A 22,766-nucleotide genomic window follows, 5' to 3' on the forward strand; every position below is an offset into this window, starting at 1 on the left:
TTATGAATTGTTAAATACGTCTTGTTGTGAAGTGTCTCCTCTGCAAGAAAGTAAGAGACTTGATTCCAGGTCTGAAGCCCATTCTGTTCCGGGAATATGGAGCTACAGAGCCCATGTAGGAATATAATTAAAGGGTTAGGGAGACAGAGGGCAAAGAAAGCTTAGGCCTGTGCCTGTAGGTGAGTGTTCCTTTTCCTGTGGCTTCCTCTTCGGGTTGGGGAGGAGGAGCAATATTCACTTCCACTCTCTTCCGTTTGGGCTTTCTCAGAGTCATTGCTGTACCTTCAGCTATTTCAGTGACTAGGCCGTTCTCAACTTGAAGATCTTTTTTGCGACACGGTGCGATGAGTCTCCTTTCCCTACTGTGATTTCTCAGATATAAAGGGAAAATATGAAATGATCAATTCATGCAACACAAATCAATTAAAATTGAAATTTAAAACTTCATGGTCAGGTTTTAAACTAGATCACATAATGGTTTAGTTCAATTTGATTATCTGTTTAGGAGACATTCTACTTCATTGATTTTAGATAATAAATTCATTGCTAGTTTGACTGATTCACTATTTCTTAAAAAACGCTTTCATTTGTGAACTCATCTAGGAGAGTTAACAATGTGGATAAAACTTACTGAAACAGATTTTCTGACCTTCTGGCAAGAGTTCATATTAGCATAAACCTGGGGTGTGAATTCCTTCACAGTTTACCACAGATAAGGAGAAGGGAGATAGGAGGGAGGTAGAAAAATAGGGAAATACCCTGAGTAGGAGTGTAAGAGATCTGTGTATGGTCAACTCCCACAATCAGCAGATTGCAGTTACCGTGCATAGACCTCAAATACAAGGTTGGTTTCTAAGAATTTACCGTGCTCCTCAGTGACATCACAGAATTTTAAAATGTCTCTGGGGGCCCCCGGTGGCTCAGTCAGTTAAGCATCAGACTTCAGCTCAGGTCATGATCTCACTGTTCTCTAGTTAGAGCTCTCATTGGGCTCTGTGCTGACAGCTCAGAGCCTGGAGCCTGCTTTGGATTCTGTGTCTCCCTCTCTCTCTGCCCCTTCCCTGTTACCACTCTGTCTCTTTCTCTCAAAAATAAATAAGCCTTAAAATTAAATATATATATCTTTAAATTCTGAAATTGCCACCTAGCAGTGCTGTTCTCTCTGGCTCTGTAAGTTGCTTCAGGAGGGAATCTGGGAAAGTGACTGGAAAGAGAATATTCTTATCCTGTATGTTTAAGAAATAAATTTTCCTTTATAAGGAAGCCAGTGGGGAAACAGACCTGTCAAACTCTCTGAGTACAATGATGAAGTGCTAGGAAGAACCCCTTAACTTTGACCCCACCCCACTAGCTGGCATTTCACCTCTCAAACTGTATTTGTCATTTGAAAGTTTGAAGTCCACTTTCAAAATGCCAATATTCCTAGCAGGGTTGGTTCTTTAAATCACTGTCAGCAAAAATTTGAGAGCTTAGTTCCTAGTTTCCTTGCTACCTGAAAACAAGGCCTTTAGGGAATAGATAACATGCGTGGGAGTTTGAAAGAGGTGATCTGGAGGAGGAAAAATAAAATTAAGGTGATTCATGTTCCAGTTTCTCCATAAACCAGCCTCTTTGAAACGAATAGGAAAGTAACCATTGGAAATAGCAGTGATCGGAAAGGATATATTTTCTCATACATGCCTTTATTTTTCTCTGAAAAATCAATACAAGTCTTCCTTAAACCATTTTTTCCCCTCAAAGAAAACAAGTTGTTATTCTCCAACATCAACTTTCCTAGGAAATGTAATCAAAATTAAGGTTATGAGTTACGGTAATCAAGTATCTGAATATTATATCTCATTATGTCTTTTTATTTTCACTACGATGTTAGATGAATTATCTAGTGTCTCCATGAGTTAGTTCTTCCAGACTTTTAAAGTAGCTTCTTAATAGATTGAAATGAGGCGAACCTTTCAATCACACTAGAAAATAATGTACTGAAGTATAAATAATACTTAATGCTTTTGCAGATCCACAGATCATACAACTTAATACATGCTTTATTTTTTATTTTTATTTTTTGCCAACAGTAGTTATGGCAAGCCAACACATCTCTGTTAGAGATAGAAGCTTAGTAGCCATGTCAAAAGCAAGTTCATTAATTCTGTGAATCAGCTGACAGTAGTATTTAACAGTTAGGTTTGGGCCACCCTCATGCAAATTGTTTACTTGCCATTCACTTTTTCCAGTGTTGTGGAAGTCTGAATCTAAAGCAGAGAATCCCAAAGTCCTACCTTGCTAAATGTCATTCTTTTCTGTCAGTGGATAATTACCTGTGTAAACAAGTTTTTGATTGCATGTGGAAAAGTGTTTAGATAAATTCTGTCACTTGTTTTATGTAGTGGATACAGTTTGTGAAAGAGAACAAATGTATGAATGGTATATATGTAAATGAAGAAGATACTTTAACAAATTATTTGCACATGTCGGTAAAATCCAGAAGAGTGAAGAAAATACTCAGACATTTGCCAATGTAGGATTACTACATGTTTTCCTAAAGCATTTGGAACTAATTAAAAACATCCTGGCTTTATTTAAAAGCAGTATAATATATTTTTAAGCTTTGTTTTCAGTGAGGTCCAAATTTGTTGGCATATAGGACTAGAGCAGTACAATGTCTACAAAAATATAGATTATCAGTTACTTGAAGTAGGTACTGACTGGGTTTTATTCATCTTCCTAACTCCAGCATATAGCACCATACTTAGTAGGCACTCAATAAATGTTTTAAAAAGAATGAAGAAATCGTCCAAGGTGGTGGTTCTCAAGTGTGGTCCTTGGACCAGCAGCATCGGCATCATCTGGGAACTTGGTAGAAATGCAAATTCTAGGGCCACACCCAAACCTACTGAGTCAGAGAAACTCTGGGGATATGTTTTAACAGACTCTCCAAAAGAATTCTGATAGATACTGTTTTTGGAACCCCCCTTCTCCTGCATCCCATGAGATGGCCTGGACCTACACTGATGAGTGCACTTAGTTTAGATTATTTTTAGTGGGCCTTACCCTTGCTATAGTTAAGTTCATTGCTGCAGTCTCCCCATGATAGACTCTCTTGGGATCATCCTGTAAAATTAACTCCATTGGCTTGGCATTGTATTACTTAAAGAAGCTCAGTGTTGTCAGTAAGCTTGTGTCAAGAGAGACTAGCCGGCTCACTTCATAGTCTGAGTGTTACTGGTTCCTCTTACCTTAGAATGGTCGTCAGGAATCCTGAGTCTCCAAGTTCAAATACTGCAACTTCAGGACTTGGTTTTATAAGCTCACTGGGGATGATTCACCCCCAGAGGTTTCACATTAAACAGACTTACAAGATAATGGATTTGTACGCCTCAATTCCAGTTTAATAATAGTAGAACATCTGTGTACCCTTCCTAGTGATTATTGATGATACTTTTTTTTAATTCTAAAATTTTTGGTTCTGGAATTGAAGAAACTTGTACTTTTATGTATTTCTGATGTCACTATGATTGAGTTCCGGCTGCTTAGAAAGAGACCAGGCAGTGTATCAAACACTGGGATGCTGTACTCATACTTATGGAACATTTCCCGAAGATATGCAGGATATAGGAAAAAAAATATACACAGAGACTTTCATAAAAGCATTGTTATAGGGACCAACACTTAGAAGTAACTTATTCAATAGCAGGGAAACAGTTAAGTAAATTATGGTGTAATCAGTAGGTAGAATGTTACACACTCATCAATGACAATTTAGAAAATGATAACAAATCTGAAAAATATTGAAAGTAGCATAAAATGTATTTGCACTATTGATTACAACCTTATATAAATGTATGTGTATGAAAAAGTCTGGAAGGGAAGGAATATACAAAAATTATGACAGTTATGTTAAATAGTGAGGGTTTTAAAATTGTTTATATTTTTCCCTCTTTTCCAAAGTTTAGCCAGTAATATAAAATTACATCTGTAACTAAAAGAATACATTTATAGCTTTTCTGTTTTTTAGTATGCCTGTAACTCTTATCACTAAAAATCAAGGGAAAGAGCAAATCAAACATTGAGAATCCTCTACCTATTTTATTCCTTGAAAGCCAGTGAAGATAATGGTAAGACACCACATGAATTCTTTTTGGTTATATCCAGTTTTATTTCATACTTACTTTTATTCCACATTTTGGTCTCCTCTGTAGTCTTTGCTTGACTAGCCTCTATTTGAAAGGAGAAAAATATCCCATCTCTGTTACAGCCTCTTAATTTTCTCAGCCATACGTAAGATTTGATTTGGTTTATATTTATGTTCCCTATTTGATCTTTAGCATACACTGACAAACAGAGCTTTTATTTTTTATTTATTTTTCAAATTTCTAATGTTTATTTATTTTTGAGAGAGAGGGGGTGGAGAGGGGCAGAGAGAGAGGGAGACACAGAATCTGAAGCAGGCTCCAGGCTCTGAGCTGTCTGCACAGAGCCTGACATGGGGCCTAAACCCATGACCCATGAGATCATGACCTGAGCTGAAGTTGGATGCTCAACCAACTGAGCAACCCAGGTATCCCTAAAAGGTATAGTTTTAGTATATTATATATGTAATGTGTATTTAATATAATATATAAATAAACATAGAGCAATATATAATATACATACAAGTATATGTGCATACAACAGGCCAGAGCAATAGCCTTTGAATTAACTCATTTTTCCTTTTTTCTGTTGCATTGTTCTAGAAATCCTAAAGGGAAAATTAAGTGGTTTTGCCTTTGAACCAGATTACAGGTTACATTTTTCTTGTCACTTTCTTTGGAACCTCTTTTGAGTTTATATCAGCTTGATGTCTTTTTTTTTTAAAATTTTTTAACGTTTATTTATTTTTGAGACAGAGAGAGACACAGCATGAATGGGGGAGGGTCAGAGAGAGAGGGAGACACAGAATCTGAAACAGGCTCCAGGCTCTAAGCTGTCAGTACAGAGCCCGACGCGGGGCTAGAGCTCACAGACCGCGAGATCATGACCTGAGCCGAAGTCGGACACTTAACCAACTGGCCCACCCAGGCGCCCCAGCTTGATGTCTTTAGAATAACCTTTATCTAAATGAAAACAGTTGTAAAAGCTTTTATAAATTTTGTATCAGGAATATTGAATATTTCTCTCTTCTTTCTGTCTCCCTCGTTTCTGATAATTTAGTCCTTAATACAAGGCAAACTTCAGCTAACAAAATTCAGTTTATAGCGCTTAGAGTTTGTTTGTGGTTAACACAAACTTCATGTGATGATACCTCGAAGGACAGATTGACTGAGAAGAAGTTCCTTTTTAACGAAGATTTATTTATTCAACAAATATCTATTGAGCTCCTCCTTTCTGCCAGGAGCTGTTTTAGAGAAGAAGGATAAAGCAATGAACAAGACTAACAATTTCCATCTCTCCTAGGGTTTATGATTATTGTCAACTAGATTTAACAAGAACAGTAGTGGGAGAGGTGGTATCTAGAGAAGCCACAGGTTGGCCCATGTCCTGTGAGTAGGCAGCATTGCTAGACCAACATGGAGTCAGACAGCTGTCTTTGAGTTGCGTATGAAGTAGGGGAAAACCTGTGTCCTTGAATATTTTTCCTGGGTCCCTTATTACTATATTATTTTAGTTCATATGTATGTATTATATACTATGAATAATGTATTATTGCATTACTTTCTGTCTTCTCAGTAATAAATTTATTAACAAAGAAGGTAGAATGCACCCTTTGTTAATAGGGTACTACTGTTATTGAAAATCCAAATGACAAGGTGATTATTCACTTTGCAAAAGATTTATTTTAAATGTTCTCACAGTGAATATATATATATATATATATATATATACATATATATATGTATACTTTTAAATTTTTATTTATTTATTTTGAGGGCGAGGAAAAAGTGCTTGTGTGCAAGTGGGGGAGGGGCAGAGAGAGACACAGAATCCCAAGCCGACCTCAGACTGTCAGCGCAGAGCCCCAACACGGGGCTCGAACTCAGAAACCAAACCTGAGATGATGACCTGATAAGTTGAGCCGAAATCAAGAGTCAGACACTTAACTAACTGAGCCACCCAGGCACCTCTCACAGTGAAAATATTTAAGGGGTGAATTATACAAGTGAATTTGTAACCTAATTACTTACAAAAAATTATTTATACTTAATAGAAATGTAAAACAAAGTTCACTGGGACTATCCCATTAAAATATTTTTTAAAATCCCCCCCACCCCCAGGAAATAAAGTTAGCTACTTTTCTTTAATTTTTTTTTAAATGTTTATTCAGTTTTGAGAGACAGAGAGCGTGAGCAGGGATGGGCAGAGAGAGAGGGAGACACAGCATCTGAAGCAGGTTCCAGGTTCTGAGCTGTCAGCACAGAGCCCAAACTCGTGAACAGCAAGATGGTGACCTGACACCAAGTTGGACGCTTAACCGACTGAGCCACCCAGGCACCCCTAGCTACTTTTCTTTAAAAGCCAGTAAAGCGGGCACCTGGGTGGCTCAGTCGGTTAAACGTCTGACTTCAGCTCAGGTCATGATCTCGTGGTCTGTGAGTTCAAGCCCCATGTGGGGTTCTGTGCTGACAGCTCAGAGCCTGGAGCCTGTTTCAGATTCTGTGTCTCCCTCTCTCTCTGACCCTCCCCCGTTCATGCTCTGTCTCTGTCTCAAAAATAGAAATAAACGTTAAAAAAAAACCAATAAAGAACTTTTATATATCTAGACTATAATATTTGAGCAAACGGAAACCCAGATACTGTTTGAAATGACTATCCTTTGGTCAGATGATTTATTATAGCTATTTCCAATTGCTATACTCACATATAAATTGTCTGTCATTTTGGTTCTGATGTTACATTGACAGAAAATATCTTATTAACCACTTAAACATAAGTTGTGAACAACATGACACTTTTGGGGAAAAATGATAAGGAAAATACATTTTGAAGGAGCTTATGTGAAGTTAAATAGAATTAATCCATTCATATATAGGCTGCCATGGCAAAATAGAGTGCAATATAGTTCAGATATAATCGAAACTCTCAAATTTTACAGATTTCACTGCAGTTTATTCAATTCCACAAACTCCACAAACATTTAATGAGTGACTGACCACTTGCTTTTCAACACTAGATATCCTTACATAGGAAATAAAATCTGCCCATCTGAAAACATGGCCTTAGAGACAGTGAACTAGTACTTCTTAGTCTGGAGAGCATATCATGCTGGGTAGGTGAACCAGCATCTAGCACCAGGGAGGCATATAACCACAGTACAGTAAAAGCCGAGAAAATCTAAGACATTTTTAGGTTGTGCACATGATTCATGCTGTGTATTTCTCTGTGTCTGCTGGAACAATCTTTAATCCTAGCAAAGTACGATACATACACACGATTAATTTGTCTCTATTAAGCACATTACGTTTTAAAACGTCAGGTTGATGTCCTTTGTCATGCAAGGTATGTAAAATATTTACACTGGCCACCAGCTTTTGAATTCAGGAAATGCAAGCTAATTTTCATCTTAGCTGAAGGAAAACAATTAGAAGCCAGATCTACTCTGAAATGTAATTTAATGCATCCCATATTTTGTATTACACATTTATATTTGCTGATTCTTTGCTGTCATGTCTTACAATTTTTTTTACATATATTTTTTTAAATGTTTGTTTATTTTTAAGAGAGAGAGAGAGATAGAGCACAAGTGAGGGAGAGGCAGAGAGAGACAGGAAGACACAGAGTCTGAAGCAGGCTCTAGGCTCTGAGCTGTCAGCACAAAGCCTGACACAGGGCTCAAGCTCATGAACCATGAGATCATGACCTGAGCCGAAGTCGGACGCTTAACCGACTGAGCCACCCAGGTGCCCCTCTTACAATTTTTATGTACAAATTCTGTGTACCAAGAAAAATTGTTAATTCATAGAGGATAGAAATGAATGTTGTAGTTCTTATTCCTCTTACATATATATGTACTGCATACCTTCCCTAATTCACAGCCTATAGCATAGGGAACTGGGTATATTATCAGTACTTTATAAAAATTCTAAACTTGATTTGATTTCCCTAATTCACAGCCTATAGCACAGGGGACTGGCAATGATAAGTGCTTTATAAATACTTCTAAACTTGATTTGATTTCCCTAATTCACAGCCTGTAGCTTGGGGACTGAGTGCATTAGAAGTACTTTATGAATTCTTCTAAATTTGATTTGATTTCCCTAATTCACAGCCTGTAGCACAGAGAGGCTGGGTACATTCTAAGTACTTTAAAAATATTTTTAAACTCGATCTGATTTTGAGGACAGGTTTTTTCATATCACTTGTATCGGATTCTCAGTGCTAGTCTTCTCTACATATTTAAGGAATTCCCTAAATTACTCTTTATTGTATTTAACATTTTTTGATGATAAATAATGATTTGAAATTAATGCCAGAAGAGAGATCCATTTTACTTGTTGTAAATCGGGCAAAATGGGATATGAAAAGGGGGAAAAATGTTAATTATAGACTTCAGCATTCTGTGTTGGATCTTTTAGTTGTTCTGGTCAGAAAAACAGGTTTTAAATGGCCTAAGGGCCAGAGCACTGTTTTACATTCTTGTTTCGAGGCTTCTAATAGCAACTGTAACAAATTCTATTTAATACTACAGCTGGAGAAAAACTCATAATAATGTACATTAAAATGTCATTAAGACTTCTTACTCATGCATAAAATAAAACAGGATCCTTTTCAAACATTTTGTTAAATATTAGATAAAAGAGTATCAAGTTTGGGCCTATTGATTTGTTTATAGTATATAAAATAATTTAATCACTGTGCTATTTCATATATGAATCACAGGTATTACCGTCATTATTTAACAGTTAATCTCCTTTCACAAGGCAGATATGGGTTTATGAGTGACTTCAAATCAAAATACCAAAGAAATTGATATACATATAAAAGCAAAGCAAATAGAGGAACCTTTTTTTTATATGGCCTTGTGACATCTCTGTACACCCCCTCTTCTCAGCAGGCTTTCCCTCTGTGGATATAGAATGAAGGTAGGAGTCCCTTAGCAAAAGATCAATGCAGGGAATTTGCACTCTCCACCCTTGGGCAGCCTGCCATTATCCTTCTGTAGCCACACCTGTTCACCTCCTACTAGGGCAAAGAAGGGCCCTGATAGAAATACCAAGAGAGAGAAGCAAAATGGCTGGGAGGGTAGAGCCTGATAAAAAGAAAGATGAACTGAAATGAATTTGAAGCTTTCTCTTGCTGATGATCCAGATTTGTTTCCTTAGTTTTGTTATTCATTTGTGTATGGCTGGAAACTGTGGATGGCACACATGTTCAGGTAGGTTGTAGGCACAAAGGGAGACACCAAAGCTGCTAGAAGGAGGAGTTTATAGTCCACATGAATCAAAATGGGGTGAAATTGAAACATGTAACGAACACTTCAGAGCAGTATATGATTAAGAGCTAAAATAAGTAAGACAGAAAGCAAATGCTACAAAAGTTCAGGAAATGGCACATCGGTGGGGAGTGGAGGGTGTACCCAGAAAAAACCATGTAGATGGGTTAAACAAACTTGAAAAATTCAAAGATTGACAGGGTGACCTTTTGGGGAGAAAACAAAAAAATATATACAGAAAAAGAAACACGGGAATTAAGTATGATTCCTTTAATATGAAATATCCATAAGAGGCAAATCCATAGAGAAAGAAAGCAGATTAGTGGTTGCCAGGGCCTGGGGGAAGGGGGAGTGACTGCTTAATGGGTACAGGATTTCCTTTTGAGGTGATTAAAATGTTTTGGAACTAGATAGAGGTGCTGGTTGCACAGCTTGAAGAATGTGCATAATACCACTGAGTTGTGCACTTTAGAATAGTTAATTTTGTGTTCTGTGAATTTTTCCCCATAAAACAAAGAAAAAAAAAGTTCAGGGTTTGAGGCAGCCTAAAAGGAGGGGAAAGGAATATCCAGCCTAAGAAAACAAAGCCTAGAATAATGCGTAAGCATGGGTTGGGGGGAACTCTGCAGAGATCAACGCATTTGAAGTGGATGTAGTACGTGTATGTGAGTAGGAGAAATATGGTTGGAGATACAGATTTTAGGTCAGATGAGAAAGGGTCTGGAATGCAGGCAAAGGAGTGTGGGTTTTATCTTATAAGGAGTGGTGAGATTCCAGGTCTTGAGAAAAGGAGTGGGATGATTTAATCAGGAGATTAATTTGGCAGTAGGGTGCAGGGAAAACAGGAGGCTATCGCAACATCTGGACATAAAATGAGCAGGGCCTGTAGGAACAAAGAGGTAGGGAAAATGAGACTGATCTGCTTATAAACCCTTAGTTTCTGAGTTGGTACAAGGTAAGTGCAAATGGAAGCATAAGCATTTAAATTGTCATGACATTCAACCACATAATTTCGCATTTTGTAAAAGTATCCACAAGGATTGGAAAGAAAAGTTCCTTCACCTCAGAGTTGGAGCCCTAAAGGACAACTGGACTGGACTTCGTGACTGAGTCCTGTAGGCAGTCATCAGCCATGTACTCATTTTTATGGCATGTTTACTATGTGTCACACATTGTGCTAGCCACTGAGAGTATAGCAGTAGGCAAGACTTACGGAGCTTCCTGTATCCTAGATAGCCCTTTGTCAAAGGATTTTTAGAAATGAAAAGGAGGCATGCTTCAGCTCAATGTAAGGATTCTAATTACTGCAATTGTCCAATGATGGGAGAAGCGTTGTGAGGAAGTGAATACTATGTCAGTAGAGACATTCATGCAAAATGTCAAGACGTATTGTTTGATAGTACAAATAAACCGGATGACTTATAGGGTGATTCCCTAGCAATTCCCTAGCCTATAATATTAATTTCATAGAACATATTTCTTTCGCTGTTGACTGTATTGGAACACCAGTGTATACTAAGTATCTAGACATTTTCATCAGAATTTGTAATTATGTTTACCTAAATTTGAATGCACATTCAATTTTAAGCATATCTGTACAGTTAGTTCCACAGTTCTTTTTAAAGAAAGTACTGTTCTAATGGCTTCTCACCCATCATTTAATTCCACCTTTAATATTTGTGGTAAGTTCCTCATCCAAGTGATGTTTATATCTGCAGAAGCAAGTTATCTAAATCACAGTCATGCTGCTGATCTTAAAATCATTCGTTCTCCCTCCTGTGATATATTGCTTGGGTTGAACAAGATCAGCCATGACTACCCATTTTGGGAATGTCTTTGGGATTCCATTTTGATGGGGGTGAAATTTCAAATTACTTTTATTATTCAACTTTTTATTTTTTAATTATTTTTGTTTTTATTTTTTTTTTAAATTTTTTTTTGAGAGAGTGTGAGTGGGGGAGGGACAGAGAGAGAGGGAGACACAGAATCTGAAGTAGGCCATGCCGTCAACACAGAGCCCAACGCGGGGCTCGAACCCGAGTTGTGAGATCTTGACCTGACCGAAGTTGAGCAACCAACTGAGCCACCCAGGCACCTCTTACTTAACTTTTTAAAAATGTTTATTTATTTATTTTGAGAGAGACAGCAAGTGGGGGAGGGGCAGAGAGAGAAGGAGAGAGAGAATCCCAAGCAGGCTCCATGCTGTCCACAAAGAGCCCAAGGCGGAGCTTGATCCTATGAACTGCGAGATCGTGACCTGAGCGGAAATCAAGAGTCAGACACTTAACTGACTGAGCCACCCAGGTACCCCTGCTATTTAACATTTTGACATAGTTATTATAAGCTTCAAAACTGTACTGTCAACATTTAGCAGCTGGAATTAATACAGATTAATTGCACTTTGGAGGATCTGTAGGACTTACACTCCTATGGGAGTGTTATCCTCACTATATTTTGGGGAAGATTCTAGAATGCTTTTAAGTAAGGAATGTTATTTTTTTGGTGCTTATGGTATCAAATGAAGAGAAAGGTTAACTGCAGAAGAAAGAAATCATTTTTGTTCTAGTAGAATATTTTCCTAAAATAACCCATTTTCATTAAAATATGTGTAAAATTTTGAATTGTGCCTAGAATAGTGCCTGGTATATAGTAGGTACTAAATAAATATTTAATGAGTCTTGTTCATTGGATGTGGGGTGATGGTGGACAAAGCATCTCAAATGGAAAAATAGTATGAGCATAGGCACCAAAGTAGGGAAAATGTGAATTTAGAGAAAAGCCAGGGTAGTCTTCTGAAGGTAGCATTTGTCTGTAGTTATCAGTGTAAAAATACCAGTGTGGTTATATAATTTAGTGGGTTCTAATTTCTGTATAATATATAAAATACCAATGATGACAGTTTCTGATGTTTATAGCCAGTGAATAGCTGAGCTTAAACATAAAAAGTTATTACCTGTGACTAATCTGGATTTTTGAGGTCCTCTGGCTGTCCCCTCAGTTCTTGCTCTAGCTCTCCTTCTAATTCCCTCTCTTTCCCACCCTCCTTATTTCCCCCTCATTTTTGCCATTTCCTATATTCTCTTTTTTCCTTTTTTTTTTTTCTTTCCCCTTTCTCTGTTTCTCGCCTCTAATGGCTTTCTTCCTTTTTTCTCTGTTTCCCAATTCCTAACTTGTCTGTCTTTGGTTAGGTCTCTAACTAGAATATGGAAATAAAATGTGTTTTTATCTACTTGTCAAATGATGAAGTATGGATTTTTTTTATCCTGAATTTAGCATGAACAAAATGTTTATGTTGCTCTTTCTGAGATTTACACATGGATTTTGATTGGTTTTATAAAAATTTTTTGAATCACTGATCTTCATATTGAGAGAAGGGGGTCAATAGACCTTGATTTGTAAATCCTGGTAAAGCATAGTAGCTTGTTGAAGTAACTCCTAATTGTCTCTAACAACCTTAGTTTTATCTCTTTTTCCAAATGCCAGTTACATGAGATATATCATATGATCCTTCATGATCTAGGTTTTTTATTACATCTTCATATATGCAATTACACAAGAGCTGGAACATTTGTCTGTTTTGTTCATTCTTTATCCTCAGAGCCCAGAACACTGCTAACAAATATCAGATGCTCAACAAATAATTGTCATTTTTTATTTCCAATCTACAGTCTCATTCTACTTCCTAATCCTAAGTAGCTATCATGACTTTTTGGAGTTATATTGTCACTAGGATAACTTAGTTTATAATTGATTTATAAATGTAACCGTATGAGTTCATGTTTAGAGAATGCTTTCTTTGCATTCAGTCTACCCTTTAGTCTACTCCACAGCTTAAATCCTTAGCCAAAATGTCACTAAACTATCCTTCTAAAGGACTGTTCTCAAGCACCAAAAGAGTAATCTAGCTGTTGATAGTAATAATTAATGTTTATTGAGTACTTATTCTGTGTCAGGCTCTGTTTTAAGCGTTGCGTACATTATCTCATTTTATTCTTCCAGCAACCATAGAAAGTACACACTGTTATCTCTATTTTTCAGATGAAGAAATAAACACAGAAAGGTAAAAATAGCCTGCCAGGTGATAAAACTAGGATTTGAACCCAAATAGTTTGAACCCAGCCACCCTGTCTTGTATTCTTTAACAAACAGCCTAATTTTGCAGTATTTAATTTGCTAGAGAATGAGATGTCTACACTCCCACTCTCACCACCATTACCACTACCACCATTCCACACTTAACAATTAGATCTACACAAATATAAACTGTATTCAGGTATAACTGTGGATTAGACCTAAACTTTTAGTTGTTCTGGTTCACTGCATCAGTTTGCGTGTCTTGTAAGTGCTAAGAAACTTTAAGTACTTACTCTTGTAACTTGTGACAAGGTAAATCACCAGATCTGTAACTTACGTTCAGTAATTCCACTATCACTTAAAACCAACCACTGTTAAGAGATTGTTCATTTCCATTTTCCTCTACCTGTTGAGTCTCTTACGCAAAAGTCTTTTTTTGTCATCTCAGGATCAAAAGGCAAATTTAATAGGAAGTTTTATATGACTGTTGTGAACGTCTAAGGAAGAATATAATTGGCCCTTCTTGAGTCTGGACTGTAAATGGAATCAGCCAGCATTTAGGGGGAATTTAGTGAAAGATTTGGTTTGATGGGATAAAAATTAGTCATTTGGGTAAGTTCATATACTTTCAGTTTCCTCCCAGTCCACCAAAGGGAATTTTCTTTTGATAGTACAACACCCTGTTCCTTTACCCTTAGAAAAGTTGATCTTGCAAGGAAGGTCATTTCCTAGTTTTTGTGAGGAATTGCTGGAGAATGAGTAGAAATGAACCGGGTATGAAAAGCTGGAGGGCATCTTAAAGTGCTGGAAAAGGGGAGGAAGACGGAGAGATTATGGATTTACTGGGCTGGGAATGGAGAAAATGTTGAGGAGGAGGGGTTTAGGTGAAGGAGACATTTTGGAGAGTGCAGTGTGTGAAAAAAATTGAAGGGAAGTAGGGAAAAGGGATATGAGAAGCGTGGCTTGTGATTATGAACTGAATCTTCTGTAACATATTTTGAAATACCTGAGTAAAGAATGGAATTCCTTTTAATCTTACAGGGAACGAGGAGTGGCCCAATTATGAGTTGAGTTGTGTTTCTTTCATTCTTTAGAGGGAGAAGATGGATTGTTAGTTTGGGTGGTGTTGAGTTTGAGGTTCCTGAAGGATCTCAGGTAGCAGTGTCCAAAAAAAAGTTGGAAATACAAATTTAGAACTCTTGAGAGAACAGTTGTGGTTACAGATAAAGATGGAGGAGCTATAAGCAAGCAGATGTGTTTATGGAAAAGGGTGAGCCAAGAAGGAACTTTCAGGACACATAAAATAGAAACACTCAGAAAGAAGAGGTACCAAGAAAAGCCACCCTAGTAGTAGTCATATGACCAGATGAGAACTAGGAGAAACTGGTCTTCAGGCAGCTAAAGAAGGAGACAGTTTCAGTGATAAAGGATGGACCAAATATCAAATACTATAGAACACCAGCGTGCTAGAGCCAGCTCAGACTGGCTTGTGAGAGTCAGCTGTTAAAATTTTAAGATTTTTGTAAGCCAGTTATTATCCACAACCATTATTTAAAATACAGTGGTGTATACTTGCTCTTAAACAAGTTATGTTAAAAAAAAACACAACAAAGGTATGGGGCACCTGGGTGGCTCAGTTGGTTGAGCACCTGACTCTGATTTTGGCTCAGGTCATGATCCCAGGGTCATGGAATTGAGCCCCCCATCAGGCTGTGTACTGAGTGTAGAGCCTGCTTGGGACTCTCTCTCCCTCTGCCCCTCTTCCCAGCTTGTGCTCTCTATATATAATTTAAAAAATTTTTTAATAAAAACAAAAACAAAAAACAAACATAATAAACACCACAGGCATCACTTCCTAATCATTATACACTGTTGATCCTTCCTAATCATGTATACATTATACATTGTATACATTATACATTATACATTCATTATATCCGTATGGTAGAAATGCTGTATAGCGTGTGTCACTTCGCCTGTTCTTTCCATCTCCATGCTCAGTGACGTCATGTTGGTAGCATGAACTCAGTCACGGTGGAAGTATTTATACCACCGAAATTGGCAAATACTGCAAATCAGAGCATTTTTCCCTGAAGGAGAACCACTTGTTTCAAACACCAGAGCAACTTTGGATAAATAGAATTGAAAATTGAGACTGATGAATTTAGCAAGAAGGAAACAACTTGTAAATTTTGCTTAAGTGTCAGTAGCAAAGTGGGTTGAGAAGTGAAATAATAGAAAGTGAAGAAACATGTTCAAATAAGTTTGAGGAGTTAAGGCAGATTATTACTGTTTTTTTTCAATTCTTATGCACTTTTGGAGATTAATAAGTTAATCTCCAAAAAAAAGGAGTAACACGTGCAAATTTTTTTATGGTAGAACTTTTCTGTTGGAAAGTCTTAAAGAACGGGCTACCTACAGAACACATTTTGGGAAATGTCATTATATTTCACAAATAAGATGATACTGGTTGTAAGTCTGAGTGAGATAAATATCCCCATTATTAAAGGTTCTTAGTTTTCTAAAGGAACAATGTCAAGAATGGATGTTGAATTTTATTGAGTATTTTTTGCGTTGTTTGAGATAATCATCTCATTTCTTTTAAAATATGACCTAGTGCTGTGACATGTTATTTAATTGATATTCTGATGGTAAATCTTTACCTGAGGTAAATCCAACCTGATTATGGTGGTTTGTTCCTTTAGTATATGATTGGATTTGCTCATTAGCATTTTATTTATAATTTTAAATCAGTATTAATAAGTGGGACTGGTATTTTTCTCTTTGTTTTTCACTACTTTTTTTTCTTTAAAAAATTATTTAATATTTATTTTTGATAGAACACAAGTGGGGGAGGAGAAGAGGGAGAGGGAGACACAGAATCTGAAGCACGCTCCAGGCTCTGAGCTATCAGCACAGAGCCTGACACAGGGCTCGAACCCACAGACAGACCATGAGATCATGACTTGAGCTGAAGTTGGATGCTCAACTGACTGAGCTACCCAGGCACCCTTTTAATATCAATATTACGCTCTTTTTGAAAAAGTAATTTGACCACAAGTTTGTATATGTTTTTATTCATTCAATTTTGTCACAAGAAAATGAATGATCTCTTCCTTGAAAGTTACAAAAAAATAATCTAGAAAATTATCTAGTCCCAGAGCTTTTTGGGAAGTAATTCTTTGATAAGTTTTTGATGGTTTTCATTGTTAATTATTTTTCTGTTTTCTGAAAGTTGTTTCAAAAGTCAGCTTTTGCCGTTTATACCATTTCAGACAAATTAGTCTGATTAAATTGCCCTTTGGCCCAAGTTATTATCTATTTACATCTGCATGAGGATTTTTAGTAGAACCTAAAAAGTTGGATGAGTAGATATGAACAGCCCCTATTGAATGTGGGTTCTCTTGAAATGTAAGGGGTTTGTCTGCTGTTTTCACAGTCTTGGTTCTCTGGTTTATAGGGATGAGTAGAAGGATTTACAATCTAATGAGTATAAACCAATCTGTAATTAACTGACCAGGTGGAGAATGTGGAAGATCCTTGGTATGCATTACCCCCCAAATGGATCTTGTTTCTTCCCTACTGTAGTTTATGTTTGGAAACTACACCTTCAGTGTATGGTACAATGCAATTCTGAATGTGTTCAGAAAGGAGATTACTGATCTCAGTTATAGGAGGGGTTCCTGGGGGAGGTTATGGAAACCTGTCTGCCTCTGAAAGCTGCAGGAGCTGGCCCAATTTTCTCTTTGATCCAACTCTTAGGGCCACAAGCTAGGAACACATGGCAGTTTACTTTGTTCTTGTCTACTTCTTTATGAATTCATATATATGTCAAAGGGAAATTGAGACCAGTGTCAAGCATTGCTAGTATGATTTACCTTAATCTGGAATCAACATTCTTTAATTTTTCAGATGGAGATTTTTTCAAATTTTTCTTTATTAATATTCTTTCCTTTTTTTCCCCATATAGTTAGTTGAATTGTAAAAAAAAAATTTAATGTTTATTTTTGAGACAGAGAGAAACAGAATATGAGTGGGGGGGGGCAGAGAGAGAGAGAGAGAGAGAGAGAGAGAGAGAGAGAGAGAGACAGAATCTGAAGCAGGTTCCAGCCTCTGAGTTGTCAGCACAGAGCCCTACACGGGACTCAAACCCACCAACTGTGAGATTGTGACCTGAGCCGAAGTCAAACCCTTAACCGTCTGAGCCACCCAGGCGCCTCAGTTGAATTTTTAGTTGAATTAAGTGTAAAAAAATGTCAAAGTGGTAACCCATTATAGGTAAAGTTATTTCTCATGTGTTATACATGTTATATGTAATGAATAGTTTTGGTGTGGGTACTCCTTCGGTTTTGACTAACAAATCAGAGAGCATTTATGTAAATTGCTCTCATATAGGTTTGTAATCAGTCAGAAAACAAAACATACAGAAATGAAACACTAACAAATCAGATTTTTCCAAAGAAGAATATTTCCCATTCTGAAAACAAACAGTTGTTATTAATGTTGAGTCTACATTAAGAAATTTTCAGTTCCCAACAAGAAGTATTAAATAATGCTAGAGCAACAAACAAAATACATTGGCTATAGTTTATATTTCAAGTTAGAAATAACAAAATGGGATAACACTTTATACTCATGATCCACTATTTTTATGTTATGTATCAAGTAATAGAATAGTTTTTGCAAGTTCCAAGCTTACAAAGGTGTAGAATTAAAAAAAAATTTAGAATTCTGTATCGATTAGACTGTGCAGTTCATCAGGTCTGGATGTTGGGGCATTTAAGGCCATGATGATAAGGCTTTGGAACTAGATGCTATTTTGTCTTTATGGAATGTACAGCTATTCTAGAATCCCTGCGCCCTTCATAAGAACCAGGGATATGAATCCTGAGACCTTTGGCACATTTACTTGAATACTCTACTCTCTGGGTTTTCCTTTTAAAAATCTCCACGTGGAATGTGCTGCATCTTCTGTCCCTAAATGATTGTGACACATGCCTATAATTTTACTATAACCATGTAACAGCCATGTGCCATCTAAAATGAAGTTCTATATTTCAATAAATAGCATCTTTGCTGTCTCTAACCTTTATCAAACACCTGTCTTTTGAGGTTATTAATCCTTTTAAGATCTAGTTTTTCTAAAGTCTGTCCAATAATGTAAGTGTCATTATTAATTTGACATAAAAGATGAATGAGTAGGGGCGCCTGAGTGGCTCAGTTGGTTAGGCATCCGACTTTGGCTCTGGTCACGATCTCGCAGTTTGTGAGTTCAAGCTCCGCGTCGGGCTCTGTGCTGACAGCTCAGAGCCTGGAGCCTGCTTCAGATTCTGTGTCTCCCTCTCTCTCTCTGCCCCTCCCCTGCTCATGTGTGCTCTCTCTTTCTCTCTCTCTCTCTCAAAAATAAATAAACTTTAAAAAAATTTTTAAAAAAGATGAATGAGATAAAGGACCTTAACTCCTGATCAGTGACAGAGTAGGAAAGTAGGTGAAATGAATCTAATACATGTCTCTTTAAGAATATTCTCCAGCCCTGTGTGATTTACAGTGAGTCTGTTGGTAGTCTGTTGGTTACTTCTAGAGAATATAAAAATAAGGGAAAACAAACATTCAGAATGAAATACAACAGAGAAAATAAATGTATTTGTGCTTGTACATTTTGGCAGCATAGGTTGTCTGAAAACTTTGAGTATATGTATATCAAAAGTTTTGTGTTTTTTTTGTTTTAATTATTCAGATTTGAAAGACATCAACTTTAAGCCACAGTGTACAAGAAGGTCATTTTCTCAAACAAGAGTCACCCTTCCACGGTAGGTAAATGCAGAATTTATTATTTTATTCTAAATTCATATTAAAATTTATTTTACTTATTAAATTGGTATTTTTAAAGTATTTTTTTAAAAGAACATGCAAATTCTTCATAGTATTTTATTGTAAAATTTCTTAGAGGGATTTTATTTTGGCTATCAGAATACCTTCTACTATATAATTTACCAGTCAGTTGAAGGAGAACCCAGTAATGTATTTGTCACAGACAAAACAAAGATAGAAGAGTGACCTAGAAGTTGAAAAATAACTTAGATCCTTAGAAATAAGTCTCAGTACAAGTATATTATTTTAGGTTCCTATGATATTTACAATTAAATTGAGATTAAAAAAAAGTAATATCTTGCCTGGTTCCCTGTAGGCCATGCAACCATGATCCCTACTCACAAAGGAGAAAGTAATTTCAATATCCAATACTCATGTATTTTATTTGGGGGGTTAAAATATGATACTACAGATATTTATTTTATTGCTCAAAATTTTCCAGCTCCAGATGGCCAAAGCTGAAATAATTTGAGCAACTAAATAGCTATACTATTGAATTATAGCTCCCCAAATAAAATATACATATGTGATTCCATATTGATACAGGTAGATTATTGAACAAATAAATGTGCAGTTAAATATGTACAGTTTTTCTATATCACTTATACCTCAACAAAGTTGTTTAAAAGAAGGAAGACTGAAGAACTACCCAGATCTGGAGAAAAAGAAGACATGGCAACTAAATGCTATGTGGGGTCCTGGAATGGATCCTGGAACTGAGAAGGGACATTAGTGGGAAAACTGATGAAGTCCAAATAAAGTAGTTTATAGTATTGTGACAACATTAATTTATTAGTTTTTTAGAAATATTTATTTATTTTGGAGAGAGAGAGAGGGAGGGTGGAGAGAGAGAGAGAGAGAGGGAGACACAGAATCAGAATCAGGCTCCAGGCTCTGAGCTGTCAGCGCAGAACCCAACATGGGGCTCGAACCCACTAGCCATGAGATCGTGACCTGAGCCAAAGTCAGGCGCTTAACAACTGAGCCACCCAGGTGCCCCAGTTTATTAGTTTAGATCACTGTACTGTGGTTGTAATATGTTAGCAGTAGGGGAAGGTAGGTGAAATGTACATGGGAGCTCTCTATCTTTGCCACTTTTCTGTAAGCCTCAGATTATTTCAAAATAAAAAGTTCTTTAAAAGTCACACTGGAGGGGCACCTGGATGGCTCAGTTGGTTAAGTATACAGCTCTTGGTTTCGGCTCAGGTCATGCTCTCAGAGTTTCATGAGTTCGAACCCTGCATCAGGCTCTGCACTGGCAGCATGGAGCCTGCTCAGGATTCTCTCTCTCCCTCTCTCTCTTTCTGCCCCTCCCCTACTCGTGCTGTCTCCGTCTCTCACAAAATATATAAATAAACTTTGAAAAAAAGTCACACTGGAGTCCCTAAATAATCATTCTTAGTAGATTTTCATTGATTTATAGGGTGAGTTTCTGTTTGTTTGCAGATCTTAGAACAGAGAGAAGCAGGGGCCTTCTTTTCATCAAGGATAACTCCTTGAGCTGTGTTTCTTAATCCTGTCCATACACACTGCAGTCCCCATCTCCACAAGTTTGATTTCCACTTAATACTTCAGCCAGTTACTTTCAGTCCCCTGGAAGACCTGTGAGTGGGAAAATTCCACAAGGCTCTGCCTTCTCGGGAACCATCTCTTAGCAAAGTTTTTAGTTGGTGACAATCAGTGTCTGATTTGAATTTTCAAACCCAAACTGTGAAAGCATTTAGATCTCATTAATAACCTCTTGGTCCACCAATCTTCATTACCCAAGGCAACATCTGAACAAGAACTTAAAATTAGGAGTCTTATATTGGAATGGTGAAGATGAGGGAAGATCACATTTTTTTTTTTTTAATTTTTTTTTTTTTTTCAACGTTTATTTTATTTTTGGGACAGAGAGAGACAGAGCATGAACGGGGGAGGGTCAGAGAGAGAGGGAGACACAGAATCGGAAACAGGCTCCAGGCTCCGAGCCATCAGCCCAGAGCCCGACGCGGGGCTCGAACTCACGGACCGCGAGATCGTGACCTGGCTGAAGTCGGACGCTTAACCGACTGCGCCACCCAGGCGCCCCGAAGATCACGTTTTTAAGTTAAATGTCTGGGAATTCGGTGAATACAACTAGTACTAAGGGAACTTTGATTCTTAAAGGAAATCGATAGTAGGATTAACTTTGGTTAGAAAACCAGTGTAACTTTAGAAAAACCTAAAGCCATTTAAAATTGAAAGACCAACCTCTTGAAAGACAAAAGGTAAGGGGCAGGTACATACTTTGGCATCTGAATATGAGTGTTTGGTCCACATCCAAGCATTTGGGCATAAAAAATTAAATGCTAAATATTAGGAATTCTTCCCTGAAGTCTTTTACTTTTGCCAGAAAATCTCTTTGTGTGTTCAGCCAATTTAGAAAACTACACTATTTTACACACTTCAGGTGGAACAAGAAAAAAACAGACGTTTGTCCCTAGAGCAGTCAAATTCATAGAGACAGCAGGTAGAGTGGTGGGTGCCAGAGACTGGGAGGAGGGAGGGATGGGAGTTAGTGTTTAATGGGGACAGAGTTTCAGTTTGGGGAGATGAAAAAGTTCCAGAGATGGATGGTGGTGATGGAGTACAGTGTGAATGTACTCAGTGCTACCGAATTGTACATTTAAAAATGGTTGAAATGGTAAATTTTTATGTTGTGTATATTTTACCGCAATTTTTCTGAAAAACCAAAAGGAAATAACAGGTTTTCTGCAGTTAACATTTTACTTCTTTGCCAGGGTGCCCAGCTGTAAGGAGAATATCTGCTTGAGGGCATTTATTCTTAGGAGTTTTTAATTTTATTATTAATCTAGAAATGATTCCTTGGGCATCATTTACCAACTGGCAGTTTAAATGGCCCCTGTATCATAAATTGTGTGTGTAAAAGGAATCCTGGTACACAGGAAACAGAGCTGGGTGGTAGGGAGAGTTGCTTGTGAGGTTAATTTATAACTAAGACAAATGAATCTATAAAAAGAAGAAAAGCCTCATAAGAAATATGTTAACTGATGGTAAGGGAGAAAAAAGGGTTTAGATAAAAGATATCTGAGCTTGTTTGGTCCCAATGATTTTATGGCTGAGGAATTCAATTATAGGTGTACTGGGTGGAGTAAATCACAATTCTGTAAATTACTAATAGGACACAACGATCTTTATCGTCTTCTGTATGTGCTCACATGCAAAGTTCAGTCCTGCCCTCTGTAAATAAACTCTCTGCCTAGCTATACTGCTGTGTATGAATTCAGAGCTTCAGGATTGGAACAGAGATAATGTTTACTTTTAAAACCTAAGAGGCAGGTAGGTGGTACATTTAGAAATAAGATTAGGAACTAGAACAAATTGCTTCTGCGTTTGAATTTTGATTATGGGGTTTGTTTCATTTTACACTAAATTCTTC

The 22,766-nt window shown here is 37.1% G+C and overlaps 1 protein-coding gene across 4 annotated transcripts in view; it reads left to right on the forward strand.

Moving 5' to 3' along the window:
* PPARG (peroxisome proliferator activated receptor gamma) overlaps window positions 1-22,766 on the forward strand; it is a 134,468-nt gene that overhangs the window by 4,929 nt on the left and 106,773 nt on the right. For 2 of the 4 annotated variants that reach the window (XM_019428123.2, XM_019428124.2), the window contains exon 2: window positions 19,212-19,288. The gene's annotated coding sequence lies outside the window, so the exon portion shown is untranslated. The remainder of the gene's footprint in view (window positions 1-19,211; window positions 19,289-22,766) is intronic. The other 2 variants (XM_019428121.2, XM_019428122.2) reach the window with 1 other exon arrangement.

The sequence above is a fragment of the Panthera pardus genome, unplaced genomic scaffold (assembly GCF_024362965.1).
Source record: "Panthera pardus isolate Hobbes unplaced genomic scaffold, ASM2436296v1 HiC_scaffold_8, whole genome shotgun sequence".
In the NCBI taxonomy this organism is placed as follows: Eukaryota; Metazoa; Chordata; class Mammalia; order Carnivora; family Felidae; genus Panthera; species Panthera pardus.